Consider the following 21,050-nt stretch of genomic DNA (forward strand, 5'->3'; position numbering starts at 1 on the left):
TCAATTTAAAAGAACTGAGTTGGTAGCAATCTCGATCTCCAGCCTCAAACTGAGGGCCAAGGGAAATCCACCAATTCTGGCCTCATTCCCTACCTCTCCAATTTCTGGGCAAAGCCTGACCCCTAGGTCAACATTGTTGTTCTAGTTTCCATGGAAATCATGACTGCTGAGGAGCAAAGAGTATGGATTGGCCATGTATAGATGCAAGTATTATATTTTCTGACAGAAAATGGAGGAATGTGGTCTGACAAAGTGTTTTTTTTTTTTTTTTAATGATCTGTGGATATCTTTATGTAGAAGGTCTCGCAGAGTTCCCTCTTTACATTGATATTGGCTTAAAATTCTTTTAAAATTGAAGTAGAAAGCACTAACTTTTAGAAAAACCTTGGCCGGGTGTCTTTTAGAATGTTCCACATCAGGATTTTTCTGCCATTTTCTCTTGGTGTGGTTTGACTTGTTCCCCTGTCCCCTGTATCTCCCTGCACACTGGAAGTTTGCCTCAGAGCCTTGATTAGATTGAGGTGACACCTTTTGGCCACTGGTGACACCTTTGGGGCATTACCATGTATTTCACATTGCATGATGCCAGGAGGCACATAAACATCTTTGTCCCCCTCTTGGTGATTTCCAGCTTGAGCCCTTAGTTAAAGAGGTAACACCCATTCTCCCCTTTATAAGGGTACATTTTCTGTTCTACAATCTGTACATAATATGTCGGCTGCTCCATTTATCTGCAGTGCTGTCTTCCTGTGCTTGGCTCTTTCTCATCACTCTGGACCATACTTAAGCATCACCTTCTTTCATTAGACATTAAACACCTGGTCTAAAGTGGCCTGTAAGGTCCTGTGTGCTCTGAAATCACCTTGGACAATGTCCTCTTCTCTGTTGCAGCCTTAGCCACATTGGGCATTTTAATGCCTGGAGTGTACCATGCTCCCTTCATCATACCTGAAACATACTACTCTCTTCCTTATCCAATTACCCCCTCTCAGTCTTCTGGGGGTGAAGTAGGGTTAGTTCCTGAGGGATGTCTTCCTGAACTGCATACCCTATACCAATCTGGCTAAAAATCTCACTGTTGAATGTTCTTAAAGCACCATAGAAGTAAGTCTCCATGGTAATGCTCATCACACTTAGAGTTTTCCATTTTATTAATGTGATTATCGTACTAATTTCTGTCCCCCTGCTCCCACCAAGCAAAGCTCCAAAGGGGCAGGGAACCTGCCTAACTTTCTTTAACCTTGTAAACTCAAAACACCAAGCACAGAGCCTGGCATACAGTAGGTGCTCAATAAATATTTGTTGAACGAATGAATAAATGGTCACTAGTGGTTCAATGGTCCCAGGGGGACCCTATGTTAATGATTTCTTGAAGGACCCTGGTTCTGTTTGGTCCTGGGAGGTTTCTAGACTAAAGATTGGCAAATCTGGTGCTGCGAGGGAGAGACGCCTGGTCGCATTTCGGTGGTCATTGCAATGCCCAAGGCCAAGGGGAAGACCAGGAGACAAAAATTCGGTTACAATGTTAACCGGAAGAGTCTGAACCGGAATGCTTGACGGAAAGCAGCGCCACGGATTGAGTGTTCCCACATCCAACATGCCTGGGACCACGCTAAATCCGTGCGGCAGAACCTGGCCGAGATGGGGTTGGCTATGGACCCCAACAAGGCAGTACCCCTCCAAAAGAGAAAGGTGAAGGCCATGGAGGTGGACATAGAGGAGAGGCCTAAGGAGCTTGTGCGGAAGCCCTATGTGCTCAATGACCTAGAGGCAGAAGCCAGCCTCCCAGAAAAGAAAGGAAACACACTGTCTCGAGACCTTATTGACTATGTGCACTACATGGTGGAGAATAACGGGGAGGACAAGGCTATGGCCCGGGACGAGAAGAATTACTATCAAGATACCCCAAAACAGATTCGGAATAAGATCAACTTCTTTATTTTTTTTTATTTTATTATTTTTTATTATTTTTATTTTTTTTAAGATCAACTTCTATAGGCGTTTTTACCCAGCAGAGTGGCAAACCTTCATTGAATCTTTGCAGAAGAAGATGGAGATTGAGTGATTGGCTGATACCTACCCTGGGGCTGAGGTCTCCTCCTGGACCAGAGAAGCTGGAAGCCAGGGTTTAAGGCAAGAAGGGGCATGTGGCTAGATGAGGCTGGTCAAATCCCATGGAATCAAAAGGTTATACACACATGCAAATAGACACACTCACATTCCCTTCTCTGGGGAAGGAACTGTCTCCAAGAGGCTTCTGAGGGCCCTGAAAAAAGCCAGAACCTACTGTTTTCAGTGGGTGGTTTACATACAGTCTGTACATAATAAAACAAGGCTATTTTATTTTTCTGATGGTTATGTGTTCCCCTCATGGCCAGGTCCCAGGTTTGCCCCTGTGAAAATCAACTCAGGGCAGAGAGCCCATCTAACCCTTTATGTGCTGCATTCCCACACCCTCTTAGGTGTGGCCTCCCTCCTCTTGTCCCATTTTGGTTCCATTGTTCTGCCTTGGTTTCCTGCACAGCATTCACCCTTCTACAGAAGCCTGCTGCTAACCCTGGAGTGCTTGGGCAGGTCTCTCTCCCCAACACTATATCTTCAACTATTACAATACCAAATCTCTCGCATTTCTAATGTTTCCTCCTCTAATCTGGTTCTTACTGCTCTTCAAAAGAATTGGGTGTTTTTACATAGGTCATTTCACATAAAACCTTGTTAAGGTCTGTGGCTTTATTTTATAGGTAAGGAGACTGAGGCTTCATAGGTCAATGTGAGGTTTGAAGTCAGGTTGGTCTAACAGCTAAGCCTGGGCTTTCACTTGCTATCCTCCTCTTCAGTCCCATACTGTCAGGGCAGGCTGGAAACTGACAGGGTCCCAGAAACCCCTCCTATGGGAGGTAGCTGGCTTAGCTCCTAACAGTGACTAACCCTTGTGAGCAGTGCACACAACCTTTGGAATCTAATCTGCAGCTGAGTGTGTTTTTTGTTTCCTTCTTTAAATAAGTAGGCTCCACGCCCAATGTGGGGCTTGAATTCATGACCCTGAGATAAAGAGTTATATGCTCTACCGACTGAGCCAGCCAGATTCCCTACTTGTGAGGGCTTTTATTCGGCCTCAGAACACATCTTACACGGCATTCCGAATTCTGGCCTTTAATAGCTGTCCGATTGTTTCTACCCAATTCAGGTGCCAATTTTAGGAAGCCTTTCCTACTACTGTCACCCATCCTGTTGCCCCTACACCCCAGACTTGCTTAGCAATACTTACCAGTCATAACTGCCTTTTCATCTGCTTGATGTCCCCTACCAGACTGGGCTTGAGTGCAGGCACCTTCCTTGGGAATCCAGAGCTGAGCCCAAGGCAGCTGTTGGGGGAATGCTCCATCCTAACTTCTAGCTCCCAGGGATGGGGCAGCCAGGTTTGGATACCTCCCAAAAGATTTGGAGTTAGGCCAAATCCCATGTTCCTTACCACCTCACTTCCAGGTGCACTGAAGGGCCAGGGCACTGGGATTTGCTGTTGACAAATGATTGTGTCACTGGAAGTATCCTACGACCACCCTCCTTACCTGCCCCTCACTGGAACTGTAATACTCAAAATCAGAATTCAAATAAAACAATATTTGAGTTTGGGGGAAAAAAAAAGACTGGCAAATCTTTTCTAGAAAGAATAAAATAGTAAATATTTTCAGCCTTTTGGGGCAGACAGTTGACTAGGTTGGAGGCTGGAGGGCTTAATTTCCCCATCCATAAAAAGGGATTACAACAGCTCCTAACTCATATGATTATCATGAAGGTTCGCTGAGCTAATATATGTGAAGGCTGCTGCGTAAGTGTCACTGGGGTTTTAGCTATTATTGTTGGGCTCGTATATGGTGGGGACACAGGCAGCACAAGCATACATCAGTAAAGAAACACACGCTAGTATCAGCTAGAAGGAAGCAGAGCAAACAAACACCCTACTGGATTTACACGTGCGTGTCAGTGACAGACAGCTCGGATGAAGGAGCTGAGATGTCACAGCGGGGAGAGCAGCCTTGTTCCCAGAGGGAAACAACAACCTGCAGAAAGAAGTAGCACAAAGCTTCGGGAAGGTGGGGGGTGGGGTGGGGGTAGTAGCTTGAGGAAAAAGAGGAGCAGCAGAGGAGGCTGCGATTCCCTGTAATATTTTCCCTCGCAGAGTCCCAGGGGTTCCGGCAGAGGCCTTAATCGCCTATTCTAGGCATCGGAAGCCTAGCTCCTTGCTCGTGAGAGCTGTGCTCCCTCTTGCCTCTCTCTGTCTCCGTTAGAGCCTAATCATATTTGAAAGTAGTTTTTATCTGTGATTATTCATCCGTATGTGAGGAGCTTATGGGCCTAAGCCGCCCCTTTCAGCAGATCCAGGCACGTGGCTGTTAATACGCACAGTCCTGGAGCTGCCAGGAAGGCCAGCCCCCCCCCCCCCCCCACCGGCTGTCCACGCAGGGGGATTTTTGGAAATTCCAGGGGAACTGCTTTGGAGGTGGGGAGGGCAAGGCAGACAGTGCTGGCAAGGGGACCCAGAGCAACACAAATAGGAGAACTAATAGCAGGACATCCAGGCAGGGCCCTAAATTGATAAAGTGGGCTCGCCCTAAAGGCACAGCTCCTCAAACGGTAATAAGGTGTTGTCTGTGAGGATTACACATTAGTTTAGAGAACAATATTTCATTCTCGCTAGTGCTTCTAATGTGCGGGGTGAGGCTTAATGCCACCCCCCCCCCCCCCCCCGCCAGTTCAGGTTAGTCCTCTGTTAAATAGTGGTGAGGGGGAGGGAGATTTTACCTCTTTCTAGGGTGGTGGGGTGCAGACATCAAGGCAGGGAGCCAGGACCGGGGCAGGCCAAGGACAAATTCTGAGGGCACCAGGCAGGCTATGACAAAGCCAAAGCCATGGGATTGGCCCTGTTTCTCATCCTGGTGTTTCTTTTTTTTTGGTATTGTTTTACCATGTTGTGATGTAATTCAGATTTCATACAGCTTACCCACGGACAGTGTACAATCCAGTGGTTTTAGTATATTCACAGAGTTGTGCAACCATCACTACAATCAGTAGTGATTTTTTAAAAAGAGTTTATTTATTTATTCATGAAAGACACACACACACACAGTAGAACACTTTCATCCTCTGAAAGAAACCCCATATCTATTTAGCAGTTACTCCCCATTTCTCACCAATCTCCCAGCTGTAGGTAACCACTAATCTAATTTCTGTCTCTGTAGATTCTATCTCTATAGATTCAACTATATGCAATTGAAATTGTACAATATATGGTCTTTTGTGACTGGTTTCTTTCACTTAGCATAATATTTTCAAGATTCATCCATGTTGCTCTAAGGACAGCACTTGATGGGATGAGTGCTGGGTGTTATACTGTATGTTGGGAAATTGAATTTAAATTAAAAAATATATTAAAAAAAAGATTCATCCACGTTGGAGCATACATCAATACTTCACTCCTTTTTATTGCCAAATGATATTCCACTGTATGGGCATACCACATTTTATTCATCCATTCATCTGTTGATGGACATTTCATTTTTTAAAAAAGATTTATTTCTTTATTTTAGGGAGAGACAGTATGCACATGAGCAGCAGGGTGGAGAGAAAGAGAGACAAGCAGACTCCCTTCTAAGTGGGGAGCTTGACATGGGGCTCAATCCCAGGACCCTGAGATCATGACCTGAGCCGTAACCAAAAGTTGGACACTGAGCCCTCCAGGCACCCCTTCTTATCATAGTCTCAATGAGCATTCCAATAACATATTACCTAAAAGGAGCACTTTTGGCAAATGTGGTCAGGGATGCAACTGCCATTCTCTCCTAGCGTGCTGCAGATCCAGATACGTGTGTCCTCACCAACTATTTGCCGGGTCTAGGTTAAGAGTACATACAAATAGAGGCTGTACATACTGTATGTCTGCATATTTAAATATAAATCAATATATGTTCCATTTTCCTAGCTTGGTAAAAAAAAACCTTTGTAATGACAAAATTTAAAAATTCAAATAAAGCTAAGGTTTTACAAGAGCAAAAGTTGGCAAAATATCAAACTGTCAAAAGATGGGAAAATATACTCAATCAAATTATTGGACACTTTCTAGACATTCTGTTGGTGGGCTGGCAGGCAATGTTTGGATGAGTATAAAAAGATACATATAATTCCTAAAATATAGATTCCATAAATTTTATTTTTCTTGCCTTCATTTTAGCAAAATCACTTGTTTTCATAATCATGATATTCACTGATTTATATCTGTTGACAGTAATGGTTTAGTGATTAAAATAAAATATCAGACTCAAAATATTCAACATTTGGATATAGTTTCACCAAGAAAGTACATTATAGTCAGGATAAAAATTAAAAAATTAAAGTTATTTTTCATGTTTTCAAGAAAAGCTACTTCTTCCTAAGGTACTCAATATCATTTATCAAAAATGAAGGGCAAAATACAAATTATGAGTAAATGTGAATGCTTTAAATATTCAAATATTTTAAAAATTTAGATAAAGTTGAAATATAATTTTTGAAATTTTAATTAGATTTTACTATGAATTTTTATTTAAAAACTATTCATAATTCTAATTTTCTGTGTCCTATTCAGTTGTCAATGTCAAGAATCAGTGTCATGGGTCCTATGTTGTGCCCAGACTTCTGCACATATGAAATTAAGAGTAATATAAATTGTTTAATATTGCATTCTCCTCAGCCATTGCAGATGCCGTCCCGCTTCCTGCAAAGGTCCAGAGCTGCAAATTGGAACACAGAGAGAAGCAAAAATAGGCAGTTAGTACTATGGGGAGATGGTATGATGCTGTGCAAAAATCTATTGCATTTACTCCATCTGAGTCTTTAATAAGTCACTGAACTTGTCCTTTCTCTTCCTAAGTGCTCCTGCCACTCAGATCATTTTGACACTCCACAGCTGTGCCCATCTCAGTCTTTGGCCTCAGTACTACACACAAGCCTTCAAGCCTGTCAGACATAGTTGCCTTCTGGTTTGGGGACAGAGGTCAAAATCTGGGAGAAGTGACTCTCTGGTGCCTGAGTGGTGTTACTGATGAGAGTTGATGTTTTGGGTGATGGTCAGGCTTTGATGGTGCTGGTGCAGAGCCCAAGTGACAGAGGGACCAAGGACCTCAGGTCTGAAGGTGGTCCTGCAGATGTGTGTGGGTGAAGAAGAGTTTGAGGAATGGCATTTTTTAAAATATTTTATTTATTTATTTATGACAGTCACACAGAGAGAGAGAGAGAGAGACAGAGGCAGAGACACAGGCAGAGGGAGAAGCAGGCTCCATGCACCGGGAGCCTGACGTGGGATTCGATCCCAGGTCTCCAGGATCGCGCCCTGGGCCAAAGGCAGGCGCCAAACCGCTGCGCCACCCAGGGATCCCGAGGAATGGCATTTTGAGTGCAGAAACTATCTCCTTTTTTTTTTTTTTTAAAGATTTTATTTATTTATTCATGAAAGACACACACAGAGAGACAGAGAGAGAGAGAGAGAGAGAGGCATAGGCAGAGGGAGAAGCAGGCTCCCCATGGGGAGCCTGATGTGGGACTTGATCCCAGGACCCCGGGTTCACGACCTGACCCAAAGGCTCAACCCCTGAGCCACCCCACATGTCCCAGAAACCACCATCTTTTGGTGCTTGTGAGAACTTCTCTCCATATTCCTTGTCTAGGAGGCTTCTCACTTCTGATGTGACTGTTCTGTGAATAATACTAAGTGCTGAGGTGTTTATGGGTCAGAGTGGTGGGCCTTTCCACTTTATTTAAGGATGCAAGTATTATTTTCTTAATACTGGTGGCTTTTGATTTTGTGGACCAAAAGCATTGCCACAGATACATATTCTTATCTACAGATAAGAACTAGGCAAATGCTGTGGTATTTGGGAAAAAAAAAAAGTCAACAACCACCCAACCTCACTTGATCAATTTTATTTGAGCTATTAGCCAAGAATATTTTGCACTAGAGACTTCTTACATCAAGTAATAACTGAACGTTAAGCAAACAGATCATCAATTATTAACATGTAGCTGCTATTAATGTAATCCTTTACATATCAGTAACACCAGCATTTGGAAGGGGAATAGTAAGCTAGTTATTAAAGGCATCTGCTGTACAAAATAAGAATATATGGGAAGGGAGAAGAAATGTGTGGGAAATAATCAGAAAGGGAGACAGAACATAAAGACTCCTAACTCTGGGAAACGAACTAGGGGTGATGGAAGGGGAGGAGGGCAGGGGGTGGGGGTGAATGGGTGACGGGCACTGAGGGGGGCACTTGACGGGATGAACACTGGGTGTTATTCTGTATGCTGGCAAGTTGAACACCAATAAAAAATAAATTTATTATAAAAAAAGAATATAACCACATTCCCTTTGCTAAATTTTTTAGATGATCAATCTCTAAATTTTCCACTAAGGAATGGGTGTTAAAATTGGGAGAGAGATGTAAACTCCAGTCCGATGTCGAAATATCTGATCAAGATGCCAAAAAAAAAAAAAAGATGCCAACAAAAGCAGTATTTAGAAGGCTCAGGACTCTTGCAAACCCCAAATCTACCTTTAATATTTGATCTAGATACTTCACTGGCCAAACTCAGGACAATGTCTTTTTGGGAATACATTTTCTTTTACTTATTTTTTGGAATATAGATTATATATTTGCATGGTTAGAAAACTAAAAAGTAAAAAAAAAGAAAATTACAGTGAAAATTCTTCTTCCTACACTGCCCTCCCGCCAATGAGAAATCACTTTTTTCATATTTATGTATCTGTCCAGAGCTCCTTTGCAAATATTAACGGATAATAATTTTGACTCTTATTTCACAGAGTTTTGCATCTTGGGTTATTTACTTATATACCCTGGATATCCTTTCATATCAGCACACGGAGAACTTCCTTATTTTTATTTCCAACCACACAGTACCCTATTAGAGGTTGCCCATACTTTATTTAACTAGTCTACTCTAGATGGATGTTGGGTTGTCTCCAACTATTACTTAGGCTAAACACACTGCAATGGATAGTCTTGTACATGCATGATTTCACATGTATTTAGGATAAATTTCCAGAAGTAGAATTGCTGGCTCAAATTGTACATGCATTTGTGGTTCTGCATAGGTATTGCCGCATTGTCCCTCCCTGAGGGTGGCAGCCCTGTGTGCTCCCACACTAGCAATGAAGGAGAGCATCTGCCTCCCCAGTGCTCATTTGTGTTTTTGCAGAACTGAGTGGGAGACTGTCCCACTCAGCATCAACTTTGTAGGAGAGACGAGCACCATTCACTCCTTATTTCCCTATCATTCTGCAACCTTTCACTCCTTGCCACTTGCTCGCTGCAGGACTGTAGCCAAGTTACTTATGCACCCCTGCCTCAGTTTCTTCATATGGAAAATGGGATGTGAGTACCCACAGCTTATGGTAGCCTGGAGCATTCCATGAGCTAATGCCTACAAAGCACTGAGCAAGGTGCAAACCTCGCTCAGCATTAAAAATGCTGTCTGTTGTTACATGAATCAAATAAATAATGCCCCTTAGGGACTGTTCCAGCTCTGCCTCTATTTGGCCAGAGTGTATTAACACCTATGTGCTAAAACTAGAAACGCACTGAACATTTTTCTGGAGGCATCTTGGTCAACAAACATGAGCTCCTTCTTTGGGTTTAATCTGCAAGGAAACTAGAAGTTGCTAGTGGCAAAAGGGAGGTGATGAGGATAGTAGAGTAGGAGCAGTTTCAGTGAGTTTTGGAGAAGGAGCGCCAGCTGGTGCTTACGAGTGCTTTGGCACCAAAATCCCCATCTCCAGGAGGAGGTTCTGAACCATGTGTTCCAGATACTGGGAGCCCCAGGGTACTGTCTGGCCAGGAAAGTTTTGCCAGGACAGGCAAGGTTCTAGAATCCCGAGTGCTGGGAAGGGGTTGGAGATGGCGCTACTCCCTTGGGCCAAGCAGAGTTGTCAGCAAAGCTTTATGGTCGAAGGCTCTTTCCCTGGAGTCAGACAAACCTGAGTTCAAATCTGACTTTACCACCTGCCAGGCAGATCCCCTCAGGTGCACTCATATTTCTGGTCCTCTCTTTCTTCATCTGTCATTTGAGGATAGAAGCCACAAGAGAAGTATTCTCGGACTGCTTCTGTATTCACAGGGAGGCTGTGAGGACTACATGATGTAATGGTTCTTAGGCATGGAGCACCTTGCCTAGCATATCATAAGCACTTGATAAATGTCAACAACTATTTAGGACATCAAATGAATAGGGCTTTACAAACTCTGTGTCTCTGGGACATAAGAGGGAGACTCCCCTCCTACCCCCCCTAGGGTGGGGGAACAGTCTACATCAACAAATTCAAATCATAAAATCAGAAAAGACCCATTTGGATGGATGTACAGTTATAGAGGAAAAGTGCCTCTTAGCATACATGTTATTTGCAACAAAGCAAAACGAATTTGTAAGCATCTGATTGCAGATGCAGGGGAAGGAGATCCTGGAAAAATTTCCTGCGGTCTTGAGGCAGCAAATGGAAAATGAGTTGTATAGTACTGATTGCTGCTAATTTAAGACTTATAAAAATCACCGATAATCTTTTCAGTGTTCTCAGCTTTTCTATGTTATTTACTAAAGATAAAATAGCCATACTTTTCCATACATTATCAGTATCCCTTGATCTCATTTCCACGTTAAGGACATATGTTCCTTAAACACTTTTACTGCTTCTACCTTTTTTTTTTTTCTTTTTTCCCCCAAACCATCACTCTCTGTAAGATCTTAATCCTTGTGCTTGGGAATCATCAAGTGTGCTTGATCATCAAGTAGCACATCAGTAGTGCTCCTCTCTTTGCCTGGAATGCCCTGATCTGTCTGCCATGCCTGGCAGGTTCCTGCTTCCCTACCAGCCATCAACTTCCTTCTGAAGTATTTCCCAGTATCACCAACAGCCATCAATGGCTCTTTCTTCTTTGATTCTGTAGGGTTCTATTTAATGTTTCTTTTATAACAATTTTCATATATATAGATGGCTTGAGTTCTTCGTGTACACATCTGTTTCTCCCCTCACACTGGGAGATGTTTGAGTGAAGGATTACATCCCTCCTTCCCTTTCTTCCAAGTTCATCAAACATGTATTAAGTGTCAAGTCCTATGATAGGGCCTGTGACTAAGGGAATGAATTAGACACACTTCCTACTCTGTAGGGGAGAGCTCAACTAATTTGGGAGCAAAGTAAAAAATGAGACACAGAACTAATTGTTGTTTTTTGTCTCCTATATGTGCCCATTATTATTCCCATCTTATTGGTGAAAAGCATGGGTCAGAGAGGAGATATAACTTGCCGAATAACGCAGGGCTTGCAAGAAGCTATAAGATGATGTCTAGGTGAGGGTCGGGAGAGCCGCAGGAGGAGGTGATGCCCAGCAACATGGTGACTGTGAGGATTTGGCCAGGTGAAGAAGTGCAGGAACGGAGGAGGAGGGGGCAGGCTGTCCAAAGGCTTGGGGGTGTTTGGAAACTGTCTCTTACAGATGAGAGATAACAGTCAGGAAACACAAGAATCTCAAGAGGTGGCTTGGGGGCCTGGTCATACTACCTAACTCTCCGATCTCTTATCATCTCTCCTCCGCATGGCCCTAGGCAGTATCTTCTAGTCTAAATGAGAGTGAGACAGGTGGAGAATCTCTTCTCTTCCCATTGCTTTTACTCAAGCCACTCAGTCAAGGACAGGAATGTTCTTTCTTTTATTGCATGGCAGTTAATAGAAAGGGCTCTGGAGGTAGGCTGCTTGGGGCTTGCATCCTGGCTCTGCTACTTACTGGCTTTGTGACTTTGGGCAAGGTGTTAGTATCTGTACCTCAGTTTCCCTACCTGTAAAATGTGGTTAATGACAATAGCTAATTTGTGGTGTTTCTGCAAAAATTTAAAAATTAAAGCATTTAAAACACTTAGGACAGTACCTGGCACATCATAGGTGCAAGGTATATGATGATGATGATGCTCGTCATGACAAGAGTGGTGATTAAAATTACTCTACACAAGCCTCCTCTCCCCTGGTTCTTTTGTACTAAATATTAATGGCTTAAAGTCATAACCAAATGGAAATTAGTTCTTTTCCTCCAAGACAAGGCGAGCTTAGACTTAAGGTTTAATTTGCTGTCTAGTGCAATAAACAAAGGGAAGAAAAACAAAACCATTACATTTTACCTTAAAATAGTAGGACTGCTCACATGTATGTTATACCCAAAGTTGTTTGAGTTGATGTTATTCAAAAATGGAAGCAATCTAATCCAATCCATTTACTACAATTATGATGGATAAACTGAAGCTCAGAGAACGGAACTGACCAATGCATGGTCACATAGCTATGGGACTAGAACTAGAACACATGTCTCCTGCTTCCTGTTCATGTTTGTTGGGGTGCCCCACAGCCCTGAAGAAATATAGCCATTCTCTATCCTATGACAGGATTCAAAAACCATTTTTTTTTTTTTTTGTGAAAAGCATGATAGTAAATATTTTAGGCTTTTTGGGTCATATGTCTCTGTCACAATTGAACTCTGTTATTATAGTGCAAAAGCAGCTGTGGATGGTATGCAAATGAATGGATGTGGCTGTTTTTCAGTAAAACTTTCTAAAAGGTGATAGGCCAGATTTGACCCACAGGCCATGGTTTGCAGATCCTTGGTCTGTGGCATCTGGAGTGTTAGAAGTGAATACCAAGGCAATATATGCTTCTTTCTATGAAACAGAAGCTGATCATCAAATGATAAACATGAAGTGGGAAACGTGTGTGAAGTAATAAGGAGAATTAGGCAAAAACCAATTTTACACTTCCAACCCAGCCATTCCTGTTTCCTTTTATTTCTACATTTTTTTAAAAGAAGATTTTATTTTATTTTATTTTAAAAAAGATTTTATTTATTTGAGAGAGCAAGTGAGAGAGAGAGAGAGAGAGCATGAGCAGGGGGAGAGGGAGAAACAGACTCCTTGCTAAGCAGGGAGCCTGACGGAAGACTCTGTCCCAGGACTCTGGGATCATAACCTGAGCTGAAGGTAGACACCTAACCAACTGAGCCACCCAGTCATCCCTTTTTATTTTATTTTATTTTATTTATTTTATTTTATTTTATTTTATTTTATTTTATTTTATTTTATTTTATTTTATTTTAAAGATTTTATTTATTTATTCATGAGAGACACAGAGAGGGACTTGATCCCAGGACTCTGGGATCACGTCCTGAGACGAAGGCAGACACTCAACCACTGACCCACCCAGGCGTCCCTATTTATTTATTCTAGAGAGAGAGAATGAGTGTGAGAGAGTGCATGTGTGCACAAGTGGGGGTAGGGGAAGGACAGACAGAGAAAGGGAATCTTGAACAAATGCCACATTCAGCATGGAGCACACTGTGAGGCTTGATCTCATGACCCTGAGATCATGACCTGAATAGAAATCAAGGGTTATATGCTTAACCAACTGATCCACCCAGGTGCTCCTAAATTTTCTTTTTTTTTAAAGAGAGAAAGTAGAGATGGCAATTTTTCTACATTAATGAATAAGATTAAGGGAGACATTTAGTAAAATCGTGTCAGTTACCATGGTATCCCTGGTACAACTTGCCAGAAACTCCAACTAAAAGGGCAAATTTTATCTATGTGACTCAGGTAATTTTAATCTATAGCATAAGAATTATCCATTTAGCTCCCAGAGATTAGCTTGCTTTATTAGGATATAAAAAAAAAATAAGCAGAAAGAAGAGAGAAAGTGTTGAGAGATGATTTGCTTTAGTTTGAGGAAATCAGTCCGTAGTTAATTAGGGCAAACATTAGAGGCCACAGACAGGTTAGCAGAATGAGGCTTAATTGTTATCAGGTAAGTGTACAGTTAAAATACCACGGAGCATTCTTTCTGTGAGGTACATAGTTACGTGCATCTTTTGAAATTGTTCATAATGGGGAAATATATTAATTATCTTTTGCTGCATGGTAATTACACCCAAATTTAGCAGCTTAAAACAACACACACTTATCATCACACAGTTGCCATGATCAGGAACCCAGATGCAGCTTAGCTGCTTCCTGTGCTTCAGACTCTCTCACATGCCGCCATTAAGGTGTCAGCCAGGCTGGGGTTTCATCTCAGGGTTCTAATGGGAAGGATCCACTTTCTAGCTCTTGTGGTTGTTGGCAGGGTTCAGTTCCTCGAGGGTCATTGGACTGAGGGCTTCAATCCTGTGCTGGCTGTTGGCTAGATGCCAACCTCAGTTCCTTGCCTTGTGGGCATCTCCAGTATGGCAACTTTCTTTTTCAAAGCACAGAAACCAAGAAGGCAATAGAGTCAACTAGCAAGATGGAAGTCAGTCTTGTGTAAGTAATGATGGAAGGGACATCCCATCACTGTTGCCATATTCTGTGGGCTACAAGTAAGTCACAGGTCTTGTTCACGCCAAGAAAGGAGATTATATAAGGACATGAAAATTAAGGGATGGGGATGATTCGGTGGCATTTTGGAGTTTACCTACTAGAGGGAAGGAGTAACAGTGATGTTAGCCTGTAATGAGAACAAGACCTTCCATGTTGGGAAGGTCTCTGAAGGTGTATTTAAGATTTTATTTATTTATTTATTTATTTATTTATTTATTTATTTATTTATTTAAGAGTGTATGTGTAAGTGGGGGAAGGACTAAAGGGAGGGGGAGAGGGAGAATATCGAGGAGACTCTGTGCTGAATGCAGAGCCTGATGCAGGGCTTGATCTTACAGCCCTGAAATCATGATCTAGGCCAAAATAAAGAATCAGCTACTTAACCAATTGAGCCACCCAGGAACCCTTCTGAGGCTGTATTTAAAGGATTAGTGATTTTTGGAGCACCTGGGTGGCTCAGTGATTGAGCATCTGCCTTTGGCTCAGGTCATGATCCCGGGATCTTGGGATCGATTCCCACATCGGGCTCCCTGCAGGGAACCTGCTTCTCCCTCTGCCTATGTCTCTGCCTCTGTCTCTGTCTCTCATGAATAAATAAATAAAATCTTTAAAAAAGAATCAAAGGACTAGTGATTATTGATCACTGTCATGGACAGAGATGGGGGGATGTGTGCACATACTACACATTTTCCATCTGTAACATGAAACTCTTTCTAGTTTCTGGGAAATCTGAATGGTGTGGAGACCATTCAGTTTCATTAAATTTAAGTGCTAGATAAGACAGGGCCCATGAAACATTGGATTCTTTTAGTGACAAGCAACAGAAAATCTAACCCAGGTGGCTTAAGATAAGAGAAAATTTATTGGCTTACATAATTGGAACATCCAGGAATAAATCTCAGTTCAGGGCTTAACACAATATATATTTGTTTATTTTTTAATTAGAGTTATTGAGGTATAATTATGTTCCTAATAATTGATGCTGATCATCATTGCATGTGTTTATTTGCCATCTGCATAACCTCTTTGGTGAAGTGTCTGTGCATATCTTTTGCCCATTTAAAAAATTGTATTCTTCACTATTTTGAGGATAAACACCATTCTTGGATAGAATTCTTATAGGTCAACTTTGAGTGAATAGAAACCACAACAGTAATTATATAATGAGGCCTATTTTTCTTTAAAAAAATTGAAAGTATGTAAAAGAATGTAAGAACTCCAGAGACAGTAAAATAACACAGCCTCATATAAAAATACTGGCATTTTATTATTATTAAGTTTTCAGAGTTCTTTATATTTTCTGGATGTGAACCCTTTACCAGAAATATGTTTTACAAATACTTTACCCTACTCTATGGTTTCCATTTTCATTATCCTAATAGAGCCTTTTGAAGTTTAGAATGTTAATGAAATCCCGTTTGTCAAATGTTTTTTTAGGGATAACACTTTTGGTGTCATGTCTAAGAAATCTTTGCTTATCTCATGATCACAAAATTTTATTCTGTGTTTTCTTCTAGAAATTTTATAGTTTTGCATCCTACTTTTAGGTCTGTGATCCATTTCAAGTTAGTTTTTGTGTAAAGCATTTGTCAAGGTTTGTTTATTTATTTATTTGCAAGTGGCAAACCAATGATTTCAGCACCATTTTTTGAGACTACTCTTAAAAAAATTTTTTTTTGAAAGAATTGGAGAGTGTGAGCAGGGGAGGGTCAGAGAGGGAGAGAGAGAGAAAGAGAGAGAGAATATCAAGCAGGCTCCATGCTCAGCACAGATCAGGGCTCACCCTCAGGACCCTGAGATCATGACCTGACCCAAAATTAAGAGTTGGAGGCTTAACTGACTAAGCCACCCAGGTGCCCCAAGAATACTATCCTTTTTATATCAAATGGCCTTGATGCATTTGTAAAATGCATTTGACCATATAAGTGTGGGTCTCTTTCTGGATTTTCTATCTTGTCTCTTTTTACAAGGGTATGCTTCCTCAGAGTTGGCTCTGTGTTTTAGGTATACTCCTTTTCTCATGATAGCTGACAGTAGCTCCTGGAACCTGATTCTTCAGCCTCATGTTCAAGCATCTTTAGTCTGGTATTCACCACAAAAATACTGAGATTGATCAAGTCTGATTAGGTCATGTGACATACACTGATTTTTCTGGCCCTGAGTCAGTCTCCTCTACCTGTAGGATTAGTAATAGAGTCCCACTCAGACAACATAGATTAAGAGGGAAGAGTGGATCTTCAAAAGAAAAACCAGGATGGAGAAAAACCAGAAGGGAGAAAGTATATGCTGGATGGCCCAACTGAAGATCAAAAAACAATAGCGACCAAATACCCCAACAAATATTGATTCTTACTCCTGACCTGAAGATTTTGTAGTCTACAGGGACACAAGCACGGAAGAAAATAAATTGTAATAGCTTGTGAGAGTTTAACAACTCAAATGTGTCCAAGATATAGGTGAGGGAATAATTAAATCTATCTGGGTGTTCTGAGTGGACTCTGCAGATAGTGTATCTGAAAAGGATTTTAAAAATGAATAAGGAAGGAGTGCCTGGGTGGCTGAGTTGGTTAAGCTTCTGACTTGTTTTTGGCTCAGGTTATGATCTTGGGGTCATGAGATTGAGCCCTGTGGTAGGCCGTGGGCTCAGTGGAGAGTCTGCTTGAGATTCTCTTTCTCCTCCCCCCCGCCCCACTCACTCAAGCTCTCTCTCTAAAATAAATAAATCTTTTTAAAAATGGATAAGGAAGATGTGGTATATATACACAATGGAATATTACTCAGCCATCAAAAAGAATGGGTGACAGGCACTGAGGGGGGCACTTGACGGGATGAGCACTGGGTGTTATTCTGTATGTTTGCAAATTGAACACCAATAAAAAATAAATTTATTATTAAAAAAAGTTTTTTTAAATAAAAGTTTATAGAAAAGACAAAACTTGAAAGATGTAAGCACTTTAAATGTTAAATATAGTTCTCGATAATTTTATACTAATTTGCTGATGGGTATAATAAATATCCTATCATTGTAATAAAATGGAAAAAAAAATAATGAAATCTTGCCCTCTGCAATAATGTGGATGGAGCTAGAGAGTAGTAGGCTAAGCAAAATGAGTCAGAGAAAGAGAGAAACCATATGATTTCACTGGTATGTGGAATTTACGAAACAAAACAAATGAACAAAGGGAAAAAAAAGAGAGAGGCAAACCAAGAAACAGACTCTTAACTATAGAGAACAAACTGATGGTCACCAGAGGGAAGGTTAGTGGACGGGGGGATGGGTGAAAGAGGTGAAGGGGATTAAGGAGCGCACTTGCTGTGATGAGTACCAGGTGATTTATGGAAGTGTTGAATCACTATATTGTACTCCTGAAACAATACTACACTGTTATGTTAACTAAATGGAATTTAAATAAAAACTTAAAAAAAGAAAGACATTAGTCTCCATAAACAAGTGCAAAAAATGCATTTAAAACACTTAAGTGAAATATTGAAAGAAAAGGGCACAAGCCATAAATGTTTAGCTCAATATATTTTCACAATGCGAACATCCTTGAATAACCAGCACCTCTAAAGCACCTTTGCATCCCTTTCTCTCCAAAAGTGATTTCCTTACTGAGTTCTAATACCATAGACTCATTTTTGCCACTTAAAAAGATAAAAATGGATTCAAGCAATGTGAGGTGTGTCCATATAATTATACGTACTATAGTTAGTTGATTTCCATTGCTGAATAGGATTCTGTCGTTTGAATATACTACCATTTTATTTACTTATTATTGTTGGACATTTGTGAATATTCCTGGTTTTTGGCATTAAAAACCATGTTGCTCTGAGCATTTTTGAGCTTGATTTTTGGTTCACACATGTCGCTAATTCTGTTGGGTATCATACCAAGGAATAAAGTTGCTGGGTCATAAAATAAGCATTGTTCAAATTTAGTTGATTCTATTAAACAGTTTTCTAAAGTGCTTACATGAGTATAAACTTCCACTAGCAGTGTATGGGAGCTCCAGTTGTTTTGAATTGTCAACCAAACTCGATATTGTTTATCTATGAGTGTTAGCCATTCTAGTGGATATGTAGTGTCTCATAGTGATTTTTAAAAATATTTTATTTATTTATTCATGAGAGATAACACACAGAGAGGCAGAGACCCAGGCAGAGGGAGAAGCAGGCTCCCTGTGGGGAGTCGATGCAGGACTCCATCCCAGGATCCCAGGGTCACGACCTGAGTTGAAGGCAGACGTTCAACCACTGAGCCACCCAGGTGCCTCTTTCATGATTTTATTTTGCATTTACCTAATAACCAATAATGTTGAACATCTTTTAATTTGTCTATTGGCCATTTAGATATCTTCCCTTGGTGAAGTGACTATTTAAGTCTTTTGTTCATTTTTTTCTGTAGAGCAGTTATTATTATTGATAGTGATTTTTAGAAATTCTTTTATATTCTGATATGAGTCCCTTTTTAGTGATATGTGTTGCAACTATCTTCTGTCAGTGTGAGGCTTGCCTTTCCCTCTCCTAATGGTATCTTATTTTCCCCCAGTGATATCCTTTTATGCATAGATGTTCTTAATTTTAATAAATCCAATTTATCAATCTTTTCCTTTATGGTTAGTGCTTTTTTTTTTTTAAGATTTCATTTATTTATTCGTGAGAGACAGAGAGAGGAAGAGACATAGGCAGGGGGAGAAGCAGGCTCCCTGCAGGAGCCAGATGCGGGACTCAATCCCTGGACTCCGGGATCATGCCCTGAGCCGAAGGCAGATGCTCAACTCCTGAGCCACCCAGGCATCCCTGGTTAGTGCTTTCTATGGTCTGTCCAAGAATCATTTCTTACCTGAAAATAATGAAGATACATTCAAATTTTACCTCCTAAATGCTTATTATCTTACCTTTTACATTTAGAGCTATAAACCATTCGGGATTTATTCTTCTGTATGGTGTGAGGCAGGTGACAAGTTTTACTTTATTTTTTTTTCCCATTTAGATATCCAAGAGACCCAACACCATTTTTGGAAAGATTAATTTTCTCATGTCCTTTGTGTTTGTAGATGCATTAGTCTGTTTCTGGACTCCTGCATTTGTTTGTCTATTTTTGTGCCAGCATTACTGTCCTAATTTCTACCACTATAATAAGTCTTAATTCCCAATATAACATGTGCTTCTACTTGTTGGTCTTTAAGATTGTCCTGGCTAGTCTTAACCCTTTGCAATTACATATAAATGCAGTTTTGGATTGGCTTCTCAATAGCTTCCATAAAAACACCAAATGGGAATTCAATCGGAATTGTGTTAAAGATCTACAGATCAGGGCACCTGGGTGGCTCAGTCGGTTAAGCATCCTCCTCAGGTCATGATCCTGGCATCCTGGGATGGTGCCCTGCTCAGGAGGGAGTGTACCTCTCCCTCTCCCTCTGCCCCTCCATCTCTGCTCATGCTCTGTCTCTCACTTTCTCTCTCACTCAAATAAATAAATAAAATCTTGAAAAATATCTACAGATCAGTTTGCAGAGAATTGACATGCTACAGCATGGAGTCCTCCAATCCATGACCATGGTTTATCCTTCCATGTATTTAGGTGTTTTTGAAATTCTTATCAGTGATATTTTAGAGCTTTTCATGGATCAGTCTTCCATATCATTTGCTAGATTTATCCCTAGGTCTTTGATATTTTAAAATATTATTGTAAATAGACTTTTTTATTGCCTAAACAATAAAAGTACTTTGCTGGTACGTAAAAACATCTGATGGTTTTCTGTTTATCTTGATGGTTTTGAATTGAAAGCTTATTTTTCTCTTAGGATAGGGTGAAGTATGTATCCCAGTGTGCTCTCTGAGCCTCCTAGATGCAATGCACATGGGATGCAGCATTGCCATATTGTACAACTCCAGGGCATGGTATCCACACTCTAGTCCAGAAGGGAACATAAAGCAGCATGGGATTGGTGCCCTGTGCATTGTATAGCCTTACTACCCTATCTGAGATACATGGAAGGAGGCAGACATTTAGAGAATTACCATTCTCTGAACTGAAAAATGACTCTCTTTAATGACTTGCCTATCATTAATTTCCTCACTAAAAGGAAAGACTTTCCCTCTTCCGAGAAATGAAACAGCATCACCATATGAGTGTGCTCCCCCACCCCTTCTCTATAAGTCTAACTCTTCCTATTAAGTTTTATAGCCAATTACACTTCTCTCACCTCTGGGATCTAAAGCTAACAAGTTGGTTCTTGATTTAGCAGGGAAGAATGAGAAAACAATATTATGAAAGATGGGGAAGTGGGACAAGATCTGGATAGGGCTGCTATGTGCAGGTGTACAGTTTCCGCACTGCACAAAGGCCCCTGGCCATAGAGTTTGGAGGAAGAGGGCTGAAATCCAGTTATTCTCTGATTATCAAGCTGTGTGCCCTGGTGTGGGGCTGCATCCATCCACGGGGGGTGTTTTCTCTGGATTCACCTGCCCAGATGGGGCACCTTTTTTTCGTTTTTACAGAGCTATTTTATAGGCCGATGGATGCCCTGGTTTAGGCCTTGAAGGTTGGCCCATCTTTAAGATGACCATCGATGGCTGCATTTATCAGCTTCTCTTGGCACAGATTAGCG

At 41.1% G+C, this 21,050-nt stretch overlaps 1 long non-coding RNA gene and 1 pseudogene across 2 annotated transcripts in view; both read left to right on the forward strand.

The window, feature by feature from the left end:
• The window catches only part of LOC112640327 (uncharacterized), a 389,014-nt gene that overhangs the window by 40,433 nt on the left and 327,531 nt on the right, over nt 1-21,050 (forward strand). The window lies entirely within an intron of this gene.
• On the forward strand, nt 1,467-1,994 carry LOC112640323 (nucleolar protein 16-like; annotated as a pseudogene).

The sequence above is a fragment of the Canis lupus genome, chromosome 6, assembly GCF_003254725.2.
Source record: "Canis lupus dingo isolate Sandy chromosome 6, ASM325472v2, whole genome shotgun sequence".
Classification (NCBI taxonomy): domain Eukaryota; kingdom Metazoa; phylum Chordata; class Mammalia; order Carnivora; family Canidae; genus Canis; species Canis lupus.